Below are 15,606 nucleotides of genomic sequence, written 5' to 3'. Positions count from 1 at the left end.
GACGAGCAGTGCTGGGCCCTCTGCAGTCTCGCTTTGTTCAACACACTAACAAGCTCTCCACATAGCACCTACTGTTATTTTAGAATCAGAGAATCATTAAGATTGGAAATGACCTCCAAGATCATAGAGTCCAGCCTTTAGCTACATTGAAACCTTCACAGATACTTCAGTGTGTGACACTGTGCATACAGCTCACTGCAGATCCTGGGGGTGAATAAAGAGTTCCTCTATCATGGAACATTTACAACTGAAAGTACACTGGCACAAAAGCTGCTTGTTCAGCCTTACGTTAGACCTGCACAAATATTAACATCATCTTCTTATGTTTTTTTCCCCTACTAACTACAAAGAATCAGAAGGAAAAAACCCAACTGTAATACCTTTATGTTCAAAAATCACAATGTATTGCTATGGCTGTGATTTCTCTCAATATGTGTGTGATGTTTTCCTTAAATGAGTCATGTGGTGAAATTCTGTGCCTACTGATGAATTTTCAAAACCCTTGAAGTCAGCAATGATTTCATCTCTCCTCTTTTTTTTTTTTTTTTTTTTTTTTTTTAATATATTATTGTGTTTCGAACCTTGCATATTGGTGTTTCTCAGTATGCTGCATTTTGCATTAAAGCTGTGAAGGACTGTAGCCACAAAAGCTTTTCCCTTCTGTTATTTTTGTTAATGTATGAGAGACTGAGAGTCTTCTGTAGCAATTCCTGTGTGCTGTGTTCACCTGCTTGCTGTGATTTTTACTGTGTGCCTTTGTGGTACTGAAGTAAATGTAAAGGTATGATTACTATGCAATGTACCCTGAGGGGACAGTGTTTGGGGCTCTTTTCCTCAGGTTTACTCTTCTCAGCAAGTTCTTGAGTACCAGGAGGGATCAGTTCAGTCTGATGGTTCAGATTGACATCCTGCTGTGCTCGTTAAACGTTAAACGGGCAGTCACAGGATTGACCTGCTTGGGGGTGGCAGAGGGTCCAAGAGGGACTGAAGGAGGAAAAATTTAAAGATGAGGAGCAATGAGACAAGATTTGTGTATGGATAAAACCATACCAGACAAAAATTAGATCTTACAGACTCTCCATAAAGAAATTTAGGTGCAATAGACCACTCTTGTGACTTCTTCATGTTAGAAATACTTTTTTTTTTTTTAAACTAGAAACCATATAAATGGTTCAACTCAACATTTCAACAGTCTGCCAGGAGAGATGATATCCTGCATTCATTTTTGCATTTATTGTTTATCATAATTATTTTCTTTTTAACCAAAAAGGTTGCTGTCATGCAGGCAGATTATCTCTGAGCAGAGAGAAAATAAAGGTGTCTCATTTATCTCTGACTTCCAGCGATGATTTCACCACTCTCTGCAAGCTAAAAGCTGCTGTATTGTATAATCTTCCCTAATGCTTAACTTAATTTTTCCTTGCCATTGCTCAAATTCAACAATTTTTATTTTGTCCTGAGTAGTGGATGTTCTAATCCTTGTCTACTTAATGAGAGCATGTACATATCTTTCTGCTGATTGACTCTTAACCTTTCCTCTTACTTTTCAAATTACTTATTGTTTTTCCTAATTTACTTTGAACTATCGTCAGACTGAATTGTTCATCCCCTCTGAAATGTGTTCACAAATTAAGTAGTTCTTAGGTAGACTTACAGTAAATTAGATCCCTTTAAATGTGTCATTATTTCAAATGCAGTGACACTGTAAAAATACATCTCAGTAATTCCATTAAAGTATTTTAATATCAAAGGTAAAACGTTGTTTAATTCAAGTGTTTGACTTTTCTTCTACATAATCATGGAATCACAGAATGTTTAGGGTTGGAAGGGACCTGAAAGATCATCTGGTTCCAACCCCCATGTGTGCAGTGGCTATGGGATTATAATTCAGCTAAAATTCCCTACCCCCCTACTTTCCAGAATTCTTTTTTATTTCCCAACAATCCCAACTCACCTGTTCCAAGTCCTGGGCCTGGTCCTGCAGGTGTCCAGTGCTTCTGTTTCTTACTCAGATCTACTCTGCTTTGGGGGCTGATCTGCTGACTGGAAGGTATTAAAAATTAAAAAAACCTCTTTTACTCATCAAAATAATTGAAATACAAAACAAAACAACTTTGACTTTTATTCATTAATGGATTCACTCAAATGCTTTCTTAAATATTTATAGAGAATATAAGAAAAAGTTCTCTTCCCATCTTATCCTCCTTAGGAAAGCTGGAGGACAGAAAGCTCAGGAAAATGCCACTCCTTGGGCATAGCAGAGTCCTGCATCCTTGATTATTGGTACCAGTTTATACTATATCCCTAGGATTTGTATCTTAGGTATTCTGCTTGTCCATTGATCTTCCAGGAAATGCTGGCTTTGATTCCATACATTGAAAGGGTCAGGAATTTAAAATGTAACCACCAGTGCCAACCTTTCAGAACAAAAGCAACAACCTTCCCCAGCATCCTGATCTGTGAAGGACCCTTTCTATTGACACTGGGGGAAGAGTGACAGGAACTACTGAGTGTTTTCCTCACCTTGGGACATTACCCTTAAGGCTTGGTGAGGGACTACACATAAGAGTTACACATGAAACATTCTTTCTAAAAGATGATAATCCGATTAACTATCCAAGTCTCTTAAAGGAGTTTTATACAAGTCTTATTTACACACCCATTTTGAGCTTCAGCTTAGTCTTGCTGAGGTTCGTAGAGATTTTAACTCAACCTTTCAAATTTCTATCTGCTGGTTTTCCACGTGCATCACTTCATGTGAAAGCCCCTCCTGGCTGACTGCTTGTCCCTTGCATTATGGTTTTCAGCTGGTCATACAGGTGATATTTAGACCTCAGCATTTGCATCTAAGCCTGGTAGCCCCAATAAATATAATTTGTTTCTGACACTGTGTTTGATAATGAGAAGAAGGGATTTTGCATTCATGTGAGATACACAGGAGTTTGAGTTTTTTTCAATTAGACTAAACAGTTCAGACTGTTGTCCTGTCAGTTTAAAGCTGTAGCCAAAAGTTTCAGAGGGCAGGAGACTATCACACTCATTTAAACATGCTCTTTTCTTCTCTGTTTGCATAGTAGTCTCAATAAAGGCTTTTCAGTAATCTCACTGAAATGGTGATGCTATAGTAACCAGGTCAGCAATTGGAAGCAGCAGTTACAATCAATAGAGATATAAAGATGAAAAACTTCTTAGACATTGCTTTATGATTAATCAATAATAGCTGAAGGTTGAATATAACCAAACTATTGCAGTTTTATTAGCCTGCCCTTGACTAAAGTGATACCCAGAAATGACAGATAACCAAATCAGGGTGCAGGGCAGCGAGTTTTCCCAGAACTTGTGAAAAGAAGCTGAACTAAACCAGGGCAGATTTGCAAATGTTACTGTGTGTGTACAAGAAATCAGATCATGCTATGCCTGTTCGTTCAGTTCTCTGAATGGTTAATGTGAACCTTATCTGGGAGTGCCAATAAAATACTCATGTGGAGAGGCAAGGAAAGTATAACAACTGCAAAAAGACAAACCCGATATTGCAAAATGATTAAAACTGAAAAAACCTCTCATTACATGTATTAGACTGGTGGGTAATCGTCTTTAATCTTGTAAAAACATATTAGTGAGAAGAGCCAACTAATCTCTATTGATTTGCTATCTAATTTACTTAAGATGACCTTCAATGAAACTTGACTGTTTCTTTTTATAAGTCATTAGTTCACCTTCTCTGCCTCCAAATATGAAGTTTTCTGTATAGTAAGTTGAGAATAGATGGGCATCCAAGGTTCATTTTGTCACAGATTCTACTTCACTGTAGATATATGTTTCCACTAGTGGTTTTAAGTTTCTACAGTATACTGTGTCTTCTTGACCTGAATATGGAAGGAAGCCTGAGAGATTTAAGACTCCTTTGTGCCTGCAGTACGGAAGCTTCCCAGTTTCAGAGAGAAGAGTCAAAGAAGTAAATACTGGGATCTAAACTTTAGAAGGTTATTAAAATTTTTAACTGTCAAAAATATAATTTTCTAAAAATATGTGTTTTTAAAATACTTCCTATTAACTATCAAGCTCTAGCTCAGTTTAGTCATTGAGAATACAACACTGTCATTCAATGCACCTTTGAAATAATTATCTTGGTGGGTAATCTCTTTCTTATTTGCTCCACGTTGTGTTATTTGTTGTAATAACAGGTCTCATTTAAAATTAATAGTAATTTCTGCATTCTTCTAGAACAATGTTGTTGGTCTACAACTCTCAGTAACTGATTTCCTTTTATCCTTTTGAAAATCAGTAGTGTATTTGAAAACATACCATGTAGCATTTTGCTGCTTAATTCTCAGTTTCATCTCCCACTCAGGAGTTTCCATCCACTTCTCTTGTAATCCCACAAATGCATTTATTAGTATGTTAAGCCTACATGTTGTTTCCTCTGCAGAAGCATATTGGTACTGTCAACCATCTGTGTGAATAGACAACACTCACATTCATGTGTAAAACTGCATGTTAGTGATTAAAAATGAAAATAATTAGCTGAATAAACTAACCAACTAACACATGAGATGAAAGTGAAAAGATTCCCTGAAATATGTGTATCTCTGGAAACTATAAACCCTAATATTCTATTATCATCATGAATGGAGGCATTAATTTAGAAAAGGATCCTACCAGGGGTGGCTTTGGTTCATAGAATTAAGAATTGGAGGCAAGTGCAGCCCTGCATTTCAGTGGCCATAAGTAGAACCTTAGATAGCAATTCAGATGAAGAGAGCTACACTGTAGGCAGCTGTGCTTAGATAATTCCACATAAGTCTTTGCTGAGCTTTCAACCAGCCCCAGTACATACGTTCAAGAGCAGTATATTCATCAGGGTATTGGGTTTGCATGGCCAGGTTTTAGTAGAGTGTGTGGGGAGGGGACTACAGGGGTGGCTTCTGTGAGGAGTTTCCAGAAGCTTCCCCCATGTCCCACAGAGCCAATGCCAGCTGCCTCCAGGATGGACCTGCCACTGGCCAAGGCTGAGCCCGTCAGGAGTGACAGTAACACTCATGGGATAACAGATTTGGAAGGGAAAAAAATTATTGGGCAGAAGTAACTGCAGACAGAGGAGAGGAGTGAGAATATGTGAGAGAAACAACCCTGTGACACCCAGGTCAGTGCAGAAGAAGGGGCAGGAGGTACTCCAGGCACTGGTGCACCCCAGGGTGAGGCAGCTCTGCCTCTGCAGCTCATGGGGGTTCACAGGAGAGCAGAAAATCCATCCCCCTGCACTCCATGGAAGATGCCATGCTGGAGCAGGTGGATGCCCAAAAGAAGGTTGTGACCCTGTGGGAAGCCCACTCTGGAGCAGACTCCTGGCAGGGAACTGAGGAGCCCACGCTGGAGCAGTTTGTTCCTGAAGGACTGCATCCCATGAGAGGGAGCAGTTCCTGAAGAACTGTAGCCTGTGGGAAGGACTCACCTTGGAGAAGTTCATGGAGGGCTGTCTCTCATGGGAGGATCTCCACACTGGAGCAGGGGAAGAAGTTCTGCCTCTGAGGAAAGAGCAGCAGCAGAAACAACAAAGCATGGACTAAGCATAATCCCCATTCCCTGTACCACTGAGAGGAAGTAGGTGAAGATTTAAGAATAAATCTGCCTTAGGAAGGGTGGGGCAAAGGTGTTTTTAGGATTTGTTTGCTTCTTGTTATCCTGCTCTGATTTTGATTGGTAACACATTTAACTAATTTCCCTAAGTCAAGCCCGTTTTGCCTGTGATGGTGACTGCTGAGTGATCTCTCCTTGTCCTTATCTCATCCCACGTGCCTTTCGCTATATTTTCTCTCCCCTGTCCAGCTGAGGAGGGGAGAGAGAGCGATTCTGGTGGGCCTGGAGTCCTGGCAGGGTCAAACCACCACAATCAGCATCAGTGACAAACATGGAACTCGTGAGCTTATCGTGTCTACATTTCTAGTCCATCTAAACCAGAAAGTTATTTGTACAATGGATAGACATTTCTAGAATCCTCATCTAAGTCTGTAACACAGAACACAGGCATGTTTTCTACCACCCATGGTAAATCAATCGAGTGACCATCAGGCAGTGATGTTGGCAGTGCCTTTGTTTTGTTGTGAGCACGAGCAGGACACTTCAATCCTGAGGCTGGTACAGAGATTTATGGAGGTTGATTACTGCCTCTCTTGAACTTACTGCACTTTTAGCTGAGATTAATCTGAAAAGATCACGTGACTCTTCCCAATCCATAGCAGAATTCCCAATGATGTCAGGCAGCAATAGGTCTGTATTTCAAAGGCTGTATATGCCAGTACTTTTATATGGCCTTAACATTATTTGTATTGACCCTGATGGGGACTGCTATGGAAGTACTATATAAAATGTCATTCTCCTGCCAGACTGTGATATTTAACTTCCTATTAGAAGCATATATAACGTAAATGATTCTTATTTTCTCCACTAAATTGTTATAGAAAACAAAGCTGTAGTCTTATGTTGTAGCAACAGGTGAATAGTGTGGGGAAAAAAGCAAAAGAACCAATTAGTCTGTAATAATGGTCTGTAATAATAGTCTTTTAGTTCTGCTTTCTGTTCTGTTTGTGGTTGTTTTTTTTTTCCCCAGCTAACATAGCTGACATTTTTGTCCCAATAGCTAAGATTTTATCCTTTACTAGTTTGAAACCCAGTCTTTGACGTACCATTCATAGGTTTATATACTGGACATAGCTATGCTTTTACCTTCCCCCCCCCCCCCCCCGTGTCTTTAAAAAAAATCACTTCATATGAACTTGCATTTTCTGTAGCTTCAAAACCTTCAGAAAACACAGTTTGAAGACAGCCCGGCGTAGAGGTTGCCTGACCACCTACAGATTTCAGGCGCAGTAATAAAGTCTCAGCACAAGAGGGCCCCCAAAGACAACGTGTCCTGCGGTGCGGAACAGGCGGCGGTCCAAGTTTGGGTCGGGAATGCTGAGTGTGCCGTGTATTCAGTGATGCCTTAAGACAGCTCACGCATTTGACTGTAATTTGGAAAGAAGACATAATATTAGCTTCTTAAATGCTGACTCCGGACTGCATTAGGACTCAAAATATTTCATATAACCCAGGAAACATACTTGAACCGAATTAAACACTAAGAACTTACAATGCCTTTTATTTTTATTTTAATTAGTAGTAAAGTTAGACTCTTAAAAAGGATGATTTTTATTATTGCTGAATGTATTTTAATTTTGAGAACTGTCTTGTATACCATGATCTAGAATGTTCTTCCATTACTTTCATGCACTCAGAAGACTATGAAACATTTGTGCAGCACATGTGTTGAATCCTGAAGTTCCCTTATGAACCATTTAACTGGACTATACTTCTTCTACTCTAATGGTCCTGTTCCTTACAGCTTAGAGTTCTTTTTCATTTTCACAGCCTTTCAAAGAAAATCATATTTACTGAAAGTGGAGAGTGAGGTTGCACTCTTTTGGGTTGTAATGAAAAGTCAGCTAAATGTTCTCATTCTACAGGAAGGATTTTGGTGCTGTACTCTCTACTCTTTAAAAAACTCCACTTCAATAATGTATTGCTGAACCAAATCAAAATGAGATTTTCAGCGAAACCGTCACAATATTAAAAGGAAGGTTGCTAAAGGAACATACCCTCTAATTAAAGCTTAAAAAAACTCCCAAAACAGGGAGTATCAAAGCAGGAATGGAAAGTTATTAATAATTTTTAAGCTTTTAATGGCAAGTTAGAATAATCTATCTTTACAAAACAACAGAAAAATTAAGGTCATAACTTTAGAAACGTAGTGTTCAGAAAATTTTAAATCAGAATACTTAGATAAATAGATACATGTGTAGAAAGTAAAGTCAGTAACCCCTTAGAATGGTCTAATTTTGACTACGGAAGAGGTGAATCTCTGTTATAAAAATCAAGTTATATGGTAAAGTCAAGGCCCTGTCTTTATACACAGACAACCAGGAAGTTTTCCCATGACTTCTTAGAAAAAAACAAGAAGTGCAAATAGTTTATGATGGTTCAACCAAATATAGTTCCACAGAAAGTAAGACACATGTTGCTACTATAGAACATTCTACTTACAATGGCAATTAATTGCCATAAATATTCCTACCATTCTGCATCAAGTTGTACAATCACTTCAGATCATGTAACAAAGGCTCCAGGCCCATGTCCAAGAAAAGCAACACTTAGATTTTCTTAAAACCAGTAAGAACTAGTTTTACTGAAGTGCTGTAGGGAACATTTTCTTCAGATCTCTTAATCTGTATATGAAAATATTGATCACATATCTTTGGCTTTAGACTTGAATAAGCTTGAGTTTAGTTTAATTATTACTACTGTAATCAGTCTGCTTTTATTCACAAAGATACACCTGGATAGATTATCCGGTACTAATCAGTACTTTGTCAATAGCAAAGTACCTGGAAGCTTAGCATAAATCTTGTGCAGATGTATCATTGTGTTATTAGGAAGCCAGGTTCTTGTATGTGTAAATGTCAATAAAGTATTTGACTCCATTGACTGGTCTTTTCTTTGCCACTATGAAAATAGCAGGCAGTCAGCAGAAACACTGCTGGACCTAATTTAATGTAACTAAAATGATTTCCTTTATAAATGATGGTATTGTACCTGAAGGGAATTCAGCCCCAATTTTATATGATATATTCACCAATAAGAAAATATAAGTTAACTTCTAACTCATCTCTCTATTTACATATTCTACAGAGGTGAAAGCCTGCAAATGTTTTGTTCTGGTTTTGAACATACAGTTTGAAAGGCTCTTGCATCACAAATTGTGTGACAGGGATTCAATGCCACGGACACAGCATGGGGTCTGTTCCCCCACCCACCTCCTATCCTAAAAAAAAAAATAATTGAAAAATCATGAGACTAAATAGATGATTTTGTAGTCTTTTAGCTTGTGATTACCATCCCAAGTTTTAGTAGAGTTGTGGCAGAACTCATTTGTCTCCCCACTCTATACATCTTCTGCTTTTGTTCACATTATTGTCAAAACATCTAGTCCTGTACTAGATGTTAGTAGTAGTTAGATTAGCAATTCACACCTTTGCAAAAGGTTTGGCAGAACTCCAATGTTTTGGTGTCAGTCGTGATTATTGATTTGTATTTTGAAGAGGTGTCATTCACTCAAGGCATCAGTTTTCCTTTTGTACATGTAACATTTTTCAGAAGAGGTGGGGAAAAGGCAAAGCATGTTTATTTTATGAGTGCTCTGTGAATCTCTTGGAATAACAGACATTGCTGAACTTGGGAGATGGTGGAAGAAATGTTACAACTGTGGAAGGAGAAGTGGAGATCTCAGTGAGTGAAAGACACGGTTCCAGTTGCAGAGAAAAACAGCTGCAGTGGCTGTTTTTCTGTTGGCTGCCTGAGAGCACAGACTGCTCGGCATCACCTGGGCTGCAAAACAGCAGCCTGGGTTGGTGACATGCAAAAAGTCATCAGTAGGAATCACAGGTTATTTTTCTGCTTCTATGTCACCAGCAAAACCACACCATAAATATCGAGATGCTATGATAAGATTCACTTTGGTGCAGTGCTCTGCTGAGCAGAAGTACCCCAGAGCTGTGCTACTGTTCCAGGGAGGTCAAGATTCCTCCTGTCATCTACTGCTTCAGTCTTCAGGATCTAAGCTGCCCAGCTATGAACAGAGTTGCACTGCATGACCTTCAGACATGCTTTCCAACATAAATTATTCTCTGATTCTGTAATGGTGCAGTAATTCTGCATTTCAGGCATGTTCAGATATTCATGCTATTTGATGGAACAAGAAGTGATGTCCATGTCCGGTTTTCATTAAATATTAAAATGCCACATCTGTGGTTAAAAATAAACCTTAAGAGGCAATATTTTTCTCCTTTATTAACTCTTTCAGTGCCTTGTTAAAACTCACCTGCTAAGGACATTGTAGCAGATGTCTGAGTTGGAAATTATACCACAGAAAGATTGTAATATGGGTGCAGGTTCTGCTACACAGGATTTATAGGGGTGTCAGGTATTGCCAAAAGGTAGCTGATGAACTTGGAAGGATGAAATAACAGAAGACACAGTTAACCAACAGCTGAGAAAAATATCTCTGAACAGAAGAAAAATGTCTCTGAGATGGCTGTCTAACATTTCCCGGGAAGAGACAAGCATTGTCAGTCAGAATCACAAGGGACCAATTGTTCTTATATGACATTATGATAATAGGCATCTTAATCCCTGAAGGAATTCATCATAATGAAGTAGTGTGGCAGTTTCGTGTAAAGCAGGTTCTAAACGGTATAAACACAAATTATTTTACCAATCCCTATGAACGGAAATCCTTCTAGAGTAAACTGTAAATTCTTCCAAAGGCTGCAGTTATGTCACTTATAAAAGAGAAGAAAATTAGGGTAGGCAAAGCTTTTGGTCCATTGGAAACCCATTATGTGCTTTACAATAGCCCGAGGAAGAGCAGCAGGACTGTGGTTCCTTGAGAGGATACTAAACAGTATTGCTCATCAGGTAGTTTCTCAACTATTTGTTACTGATTGGACAAAGAATAAATAAGTCTCAACCCCAGGGCTAAAGCATTAGGAAATATGACTCTATTACCAAAATGATAGTAAGAGTTTTATAGAGAAGACAGGAAGAAATCTCTGGATGGTGCAGCTGAGAGGAGAACCAATGGCCAAAGAGGAGATGTCACCTGAAACAGATGAAAATCTGACCCTGGGTATAAAATGAATTACACACTGGTGAGCAAGCAGCTCTGTGAGCCAACAGTTTGTGGATGGTGAAGTTGTATGAACTGAAAAAGCCAAGATACTCACTGAAAAAAACATTGGCATAAAGCCTGTTTCCCCCTTCTTCCTGCCCCATGTCCTGTGGGAGAAGACAGGAGGAGAAGCCCCCACGTGTGGTCCTGCTGGAGGACAGGAAGGACCTGGGCAGGCTGTGTGGCACAGCATCTTCCTCATTTATCTCTCAGGTCTAGCACTCCAGTGGGACAAATATCAAGTAAGAATGATTCCTAGTAAAGTCAAGAACAAGTTTTGTTTTTTATCTGAATAGGAGCAGAGCAGACCCAACAATGCTCTGTGTGTGAAACAGGTCTGTCAAACCCCAGCACTGCTTGGGTATGTGGCAATTAGTTATTGCTGATATGTTCACATGGTTTGATCTTAACTTTGGCAGCTTCCCAGCATGAAAAGGAATCACTAAAAGTCATTCAGAGATTCTATTTAATGAGTAAAAGGTGAGAAACTGTATGTTCCCCTGTGGGTAACAAAACTGTACATCAGAACAGATCAAGAATTTTCTGAGGAGAAAAGTGTAAATAAAAATTATATAGGGCATTAGGAAGAAAAATAAGGAACCACAACTGAGATATCTCTTTTTGAGTCTGTTTTCAGCCTAAACTAAGTAAACAGTGATCAGAGTAGCATCCTTCTTGGTCCGTCTATCGGGGAGAGACATTTCCCAGCTCTCTCAGAACCTGAAGCACATGCTGTGCAAACCATCAACACTTTCAACAACCAAAGATCTTTGGTTTCTACAGACATGAAGACAAGTTTCCCGGTGATTTTGATGGAAACTAGAAAGACTCTGAGAGAAAAGGTAGAAAAATACTCAAACTTTACCACATAAAAAACCAGAATTTTGCCTGCAAGGGTTTTGGGGGGATTTCTTTTTTTTTTTTTTTAGGATCCAAATCTATGTAGATAGAAGAAAATCAGTATGATGTTCTTCAATAGCTATTATTAGTGAGATATGTTAATAAAAATCTGGGCTCCCTGAAAACTTTACTCTCCTTGGCCTATGTCAAATTAATGACCAATTTATCCAAACTGAGTAATTGCAGCAGTGTGTCTGTCAAAACATGAAGCCTTGGTTCCTAACTCGTATTCTTGGTCTCTTGGAAAATGGGTGCTTATCACATGACAGTCTTAATGAAAGAATAATAGGTACTCATTTAAAACTCTCTAGCTACTATACAGAAGGTTAAAAATTCAAATTTCCCAGGAAACCATTTGCATTACAGTTGTTTGCTATCTCCTAGAACTGCTTGCTTGACCAGCTATTTTTGTGCAAAGAGAAGAAAAGCTTTTCAGCTAGAAAATAGGATTAGATTTTCTTTTTGGTCAGTACCATAAAACAGAATAGCTTACATTAGTTTCCTTTTCCCCTTATCACACCATAGTTTCAGGTGCACCACAGTATAAAAACATTGGTTTTCCTATCTCAGTGTGAAAGCCTGTCATTAACAAATGATTATTCAATTTACTTTTCCTTTTTTTTCCCTAAAATATGGCATGAGCCTTCTAATCTTTCACTCACATGAAACAGAGTAATTATAACTTCTTTAGAAGGATTGCTGAAGGTATTTTGTCCCTGTTGGTAGGCTAGAGGTGATTGACGCTTGGAGGTTTGGGGATTTTTTAGAAGTTGGATTAATTTATGGATTTTTGGTCATTTTCCACTGTGAGCTTTGATAATAGAGGCTAAACACAGGAAGATTTTATCCCTGTTAGGACTAAGAAATGCAAAATAGAATTTTTCTTTTTATTAGAATTTGGCTCCTGAGCCAGAGGCTCCAGTAATAACAAGAAGTGAGATAATTTTGTAAGCATTATCTGTAGGAAATGTAATAAAATAGCTACAAGAGGAAACATGTTTGGAATTATCTTGTTGAAAATATTATTCAATATGTTAGAGATTAGAAACAATAACATCTTGTTTCCTGTGGTAAAAATGTGCTAATAAGAACGGTTATATTAATAGCACTGTTGCAGGCAGCCTGTATTGTTGGGATTTGACATACACTGAAAAAGCCCAGCTCTTTTAGACTACCTATATTTAGATTTTGCCATTGGAAGAAATAATCGAGATTTCTTCCCTTTCTATCCTAAGTTTGCATTGCAGGTACTTTTTGAGAGACGTAAAGTTTGAGATTTCTCTTTGCAGACTCCATCCACAGCTAAAATTCTTAAATTCTTTTGGTTTAAGGGCAGTGTTGGTTGACCTCTTTGATCTCACCTGAAGGCTTGAGTCTGCTGTCATTCCTGTGGAATACATGGGAGACTGGATAGGTATGGGTGGTGGTCCTTTGCTGTGCTGGTAACACCAAAATAATTCATTTTACCAGGTACCAACTTAGTTTTCAGAGTGCATGGTTGAGGCTGTGGCTTAGAAAAGAGAAAGATGACCTCAGGATAAAACAACGAACACTTCTTGCTAGAAAGAATGTAAAAGCCAGAGAAATAAAATTATCAAAAGAATCAAAGAAATGAAATAATCAGTACTGGACTGAGTCTAGAATATCTGCAAGAATATCAAGCATTTAGCAAATACATCTGGTTTAACACACTGACTTCCCAGATCTCTTTGTCAGGTTCTTGATTTCTGGTGTTTTCTTTGGTCTACCATTCCAAATTTACTTTTCCGTTAGATTTTCTATTTGTATTTTTATTTCATATTTCTATTCTCCTTATCAGACTTTAAAATCTATCTGCAAAATATACTGCCTTTATTTTCCATTACATTCTTTCTGAACCAGCTTCTCAGTGACATTCCCTGCAGTTTCCTCTCACTACATTTGCTGCCTTATTGCACAGAACAGAGCCTAGAGCAAGAGCTCACTTGGTTGGTGTAGTAAAGTTGGAGTAGTAGGTTTGTCCTTGCTCCAAACCATTGACAGTGTGAGTAGGTAAAATGGTTTCAGAGATGGGGTGTAGGACACATGCAATATAAGTTACATGATTTCAACATCTATTAAATTTAAACCATCACCTGAAAAAAAGGAGTTCTGAGTCTGAGTCTGTTAAATTAAATTAAATAGAAAGTGAAGAAAAAAAGGAACTGCTAAAGGAGGCAGATAATAGAAAACCTTTTTATCACTTTTCACAGTTAAAGTGTTTTACAGAGAGCAAAGCATGCATGAAGAGACCTTGAGGCTGAGTATGGTACTTGTGGAAATCATTGAGTAAAAGCAGGATATTTCATCAGAAAAGGCAGATGGAAAAGAACAAAAACTAGAATCCATCTTAATGCTTTCCACATCATTGTCAGCATTCACTAAGGCAGTATTTGGTGTTTTCTCAACAGAAGGACATAGGCAGACAGAGGCATTGGTAGGCTAATGTCTACCTTGAAGTTTATAATAAATACTGAGGCCAAGTTTGAGGCACATGGAGTCAAAGTTTTAAGGTGTTCTCAATACCTTAGGCTCCACTTCATTGGTAGTGTCACAAAGATTACAGTACTGGCATGTTAATCTGAGCAGTCCAAGACTTAAGGAACCCCTTTTGAGCATAATAGAGAATTTCCCATGGGGAACCCAAGACACTGGAAAGTGAGGGCTAGAACTCATCTGCTGTGGCTGTTTTGCCACGTAGCTGTAAGTCCTGCATCTCCCCTGTAATAGAGAGAGAGGACTTCATGTTTGTGTGGAATCAAATTAGAGCAGTACCAAAACTAGAACTCCTCAGCTCGTATGTGGTAGGTAGGAAAACACATGCAGTGTAAGCATTCTAATCCACTAGATCAAAACCCCCTGAATTTGCTTAAACTATAATTGAAGCTGCTTCTAGTTAAAACATACAGGCTGTCACCAAGTACTGCAGGTTGCAGGTATTAGAGTGGTACAACAGAGCAGGTAGCAAGACTGACAGCGAAACTGGGCTTGCTGCTAAGTGCTGCTGTAGATTTAAAGCCAGTGAGTGGCATAACAAATTAAGAAGTCTGTTAGATATTCTGTTTGTGAAGATCCAAATTTAAAAATAACTAGTCTGAGCATCAGCTTGTTTCTTGGGCTGAGTGACATGTTTTGAAATTTCCTCTGTACACAGAAAATGGAAAAAGCTGACTAAAGAGTTCCTATTGACCTATAATGCAGAGATGTTTCAGGCACTAAATGCCTTGCTTATCTGCAAATCCAAAATATCTTCTACTGCATGAAATGTTGGGCACGTCCTGGAAGGCAGAAAGTAGCAACATGTTCAGAAGTATAAAGTTAAATAGGTCTCACTGACTGACTGCCATGCCATGTGGAACAAATGTGCAGCTCTTTTCCAAGGCAGTAGGGGCATTGTGGACTTCAGGGTGATCCAAGCTAGGGATGTTTATCCCTAGCCTTTATGTACATGGCTTTATGCATAGAAATTGCATATCATTCTGAGTTTCCTGCTGCTGGGCTTTAGTTTCATCCTAGGAAAGAGAGCTAAAGCTGTGAATTTTAATCAGTGTGCATTACTCCTTACTGATTATTAACTAAAGGGCTAGGTGATCATTGAAAAAAACTCTTCTTAATTCCCTTCCTAATATGAGCAGGCTTTGGTATTCAGTCGGAAAGACTCTCAGTTTAATAGCATTAATCCTTATCTTCATTAAAACACTTATTTACCTGAATTACAGTCTTCTCCTGACATGACTACGCACGCAGATGTGTGAGGAGAGCAGCAAAAATCACTGCAGTTTTCACCCTTTATTGCACACTTCTCTCTACCTTGCTTCCAAAGCCACTATTATTCACAGTAAATGGATTTTTATATAAACACGTGCCAGAAGCAAGCAGCAGTTCCCTGCTAGGCTCTTCTGCTTCCTCTCCCAATTCTGACATCT

Source organism: Manacus candei, unplaced genomic scaffold, assembly GCF_025592945.1.
Source record: "Manacus candei isolate 608988 ecotype Guabito, Panama unplaced genomic scaffold, ASM2559294v1 h1tg000003l, whole genome shotgun sequence".
Classification (NCBI taxonomy): Eukaryota; Metazoa; Chordata; class Aves; order Passeriformes; family Pipridae; genus Manacus; species Manacus candei.
The sequence above is the reverse complement of the archived record's forward strand: the minus strand, read 5'-3'. Positions refer to the sequence as shown.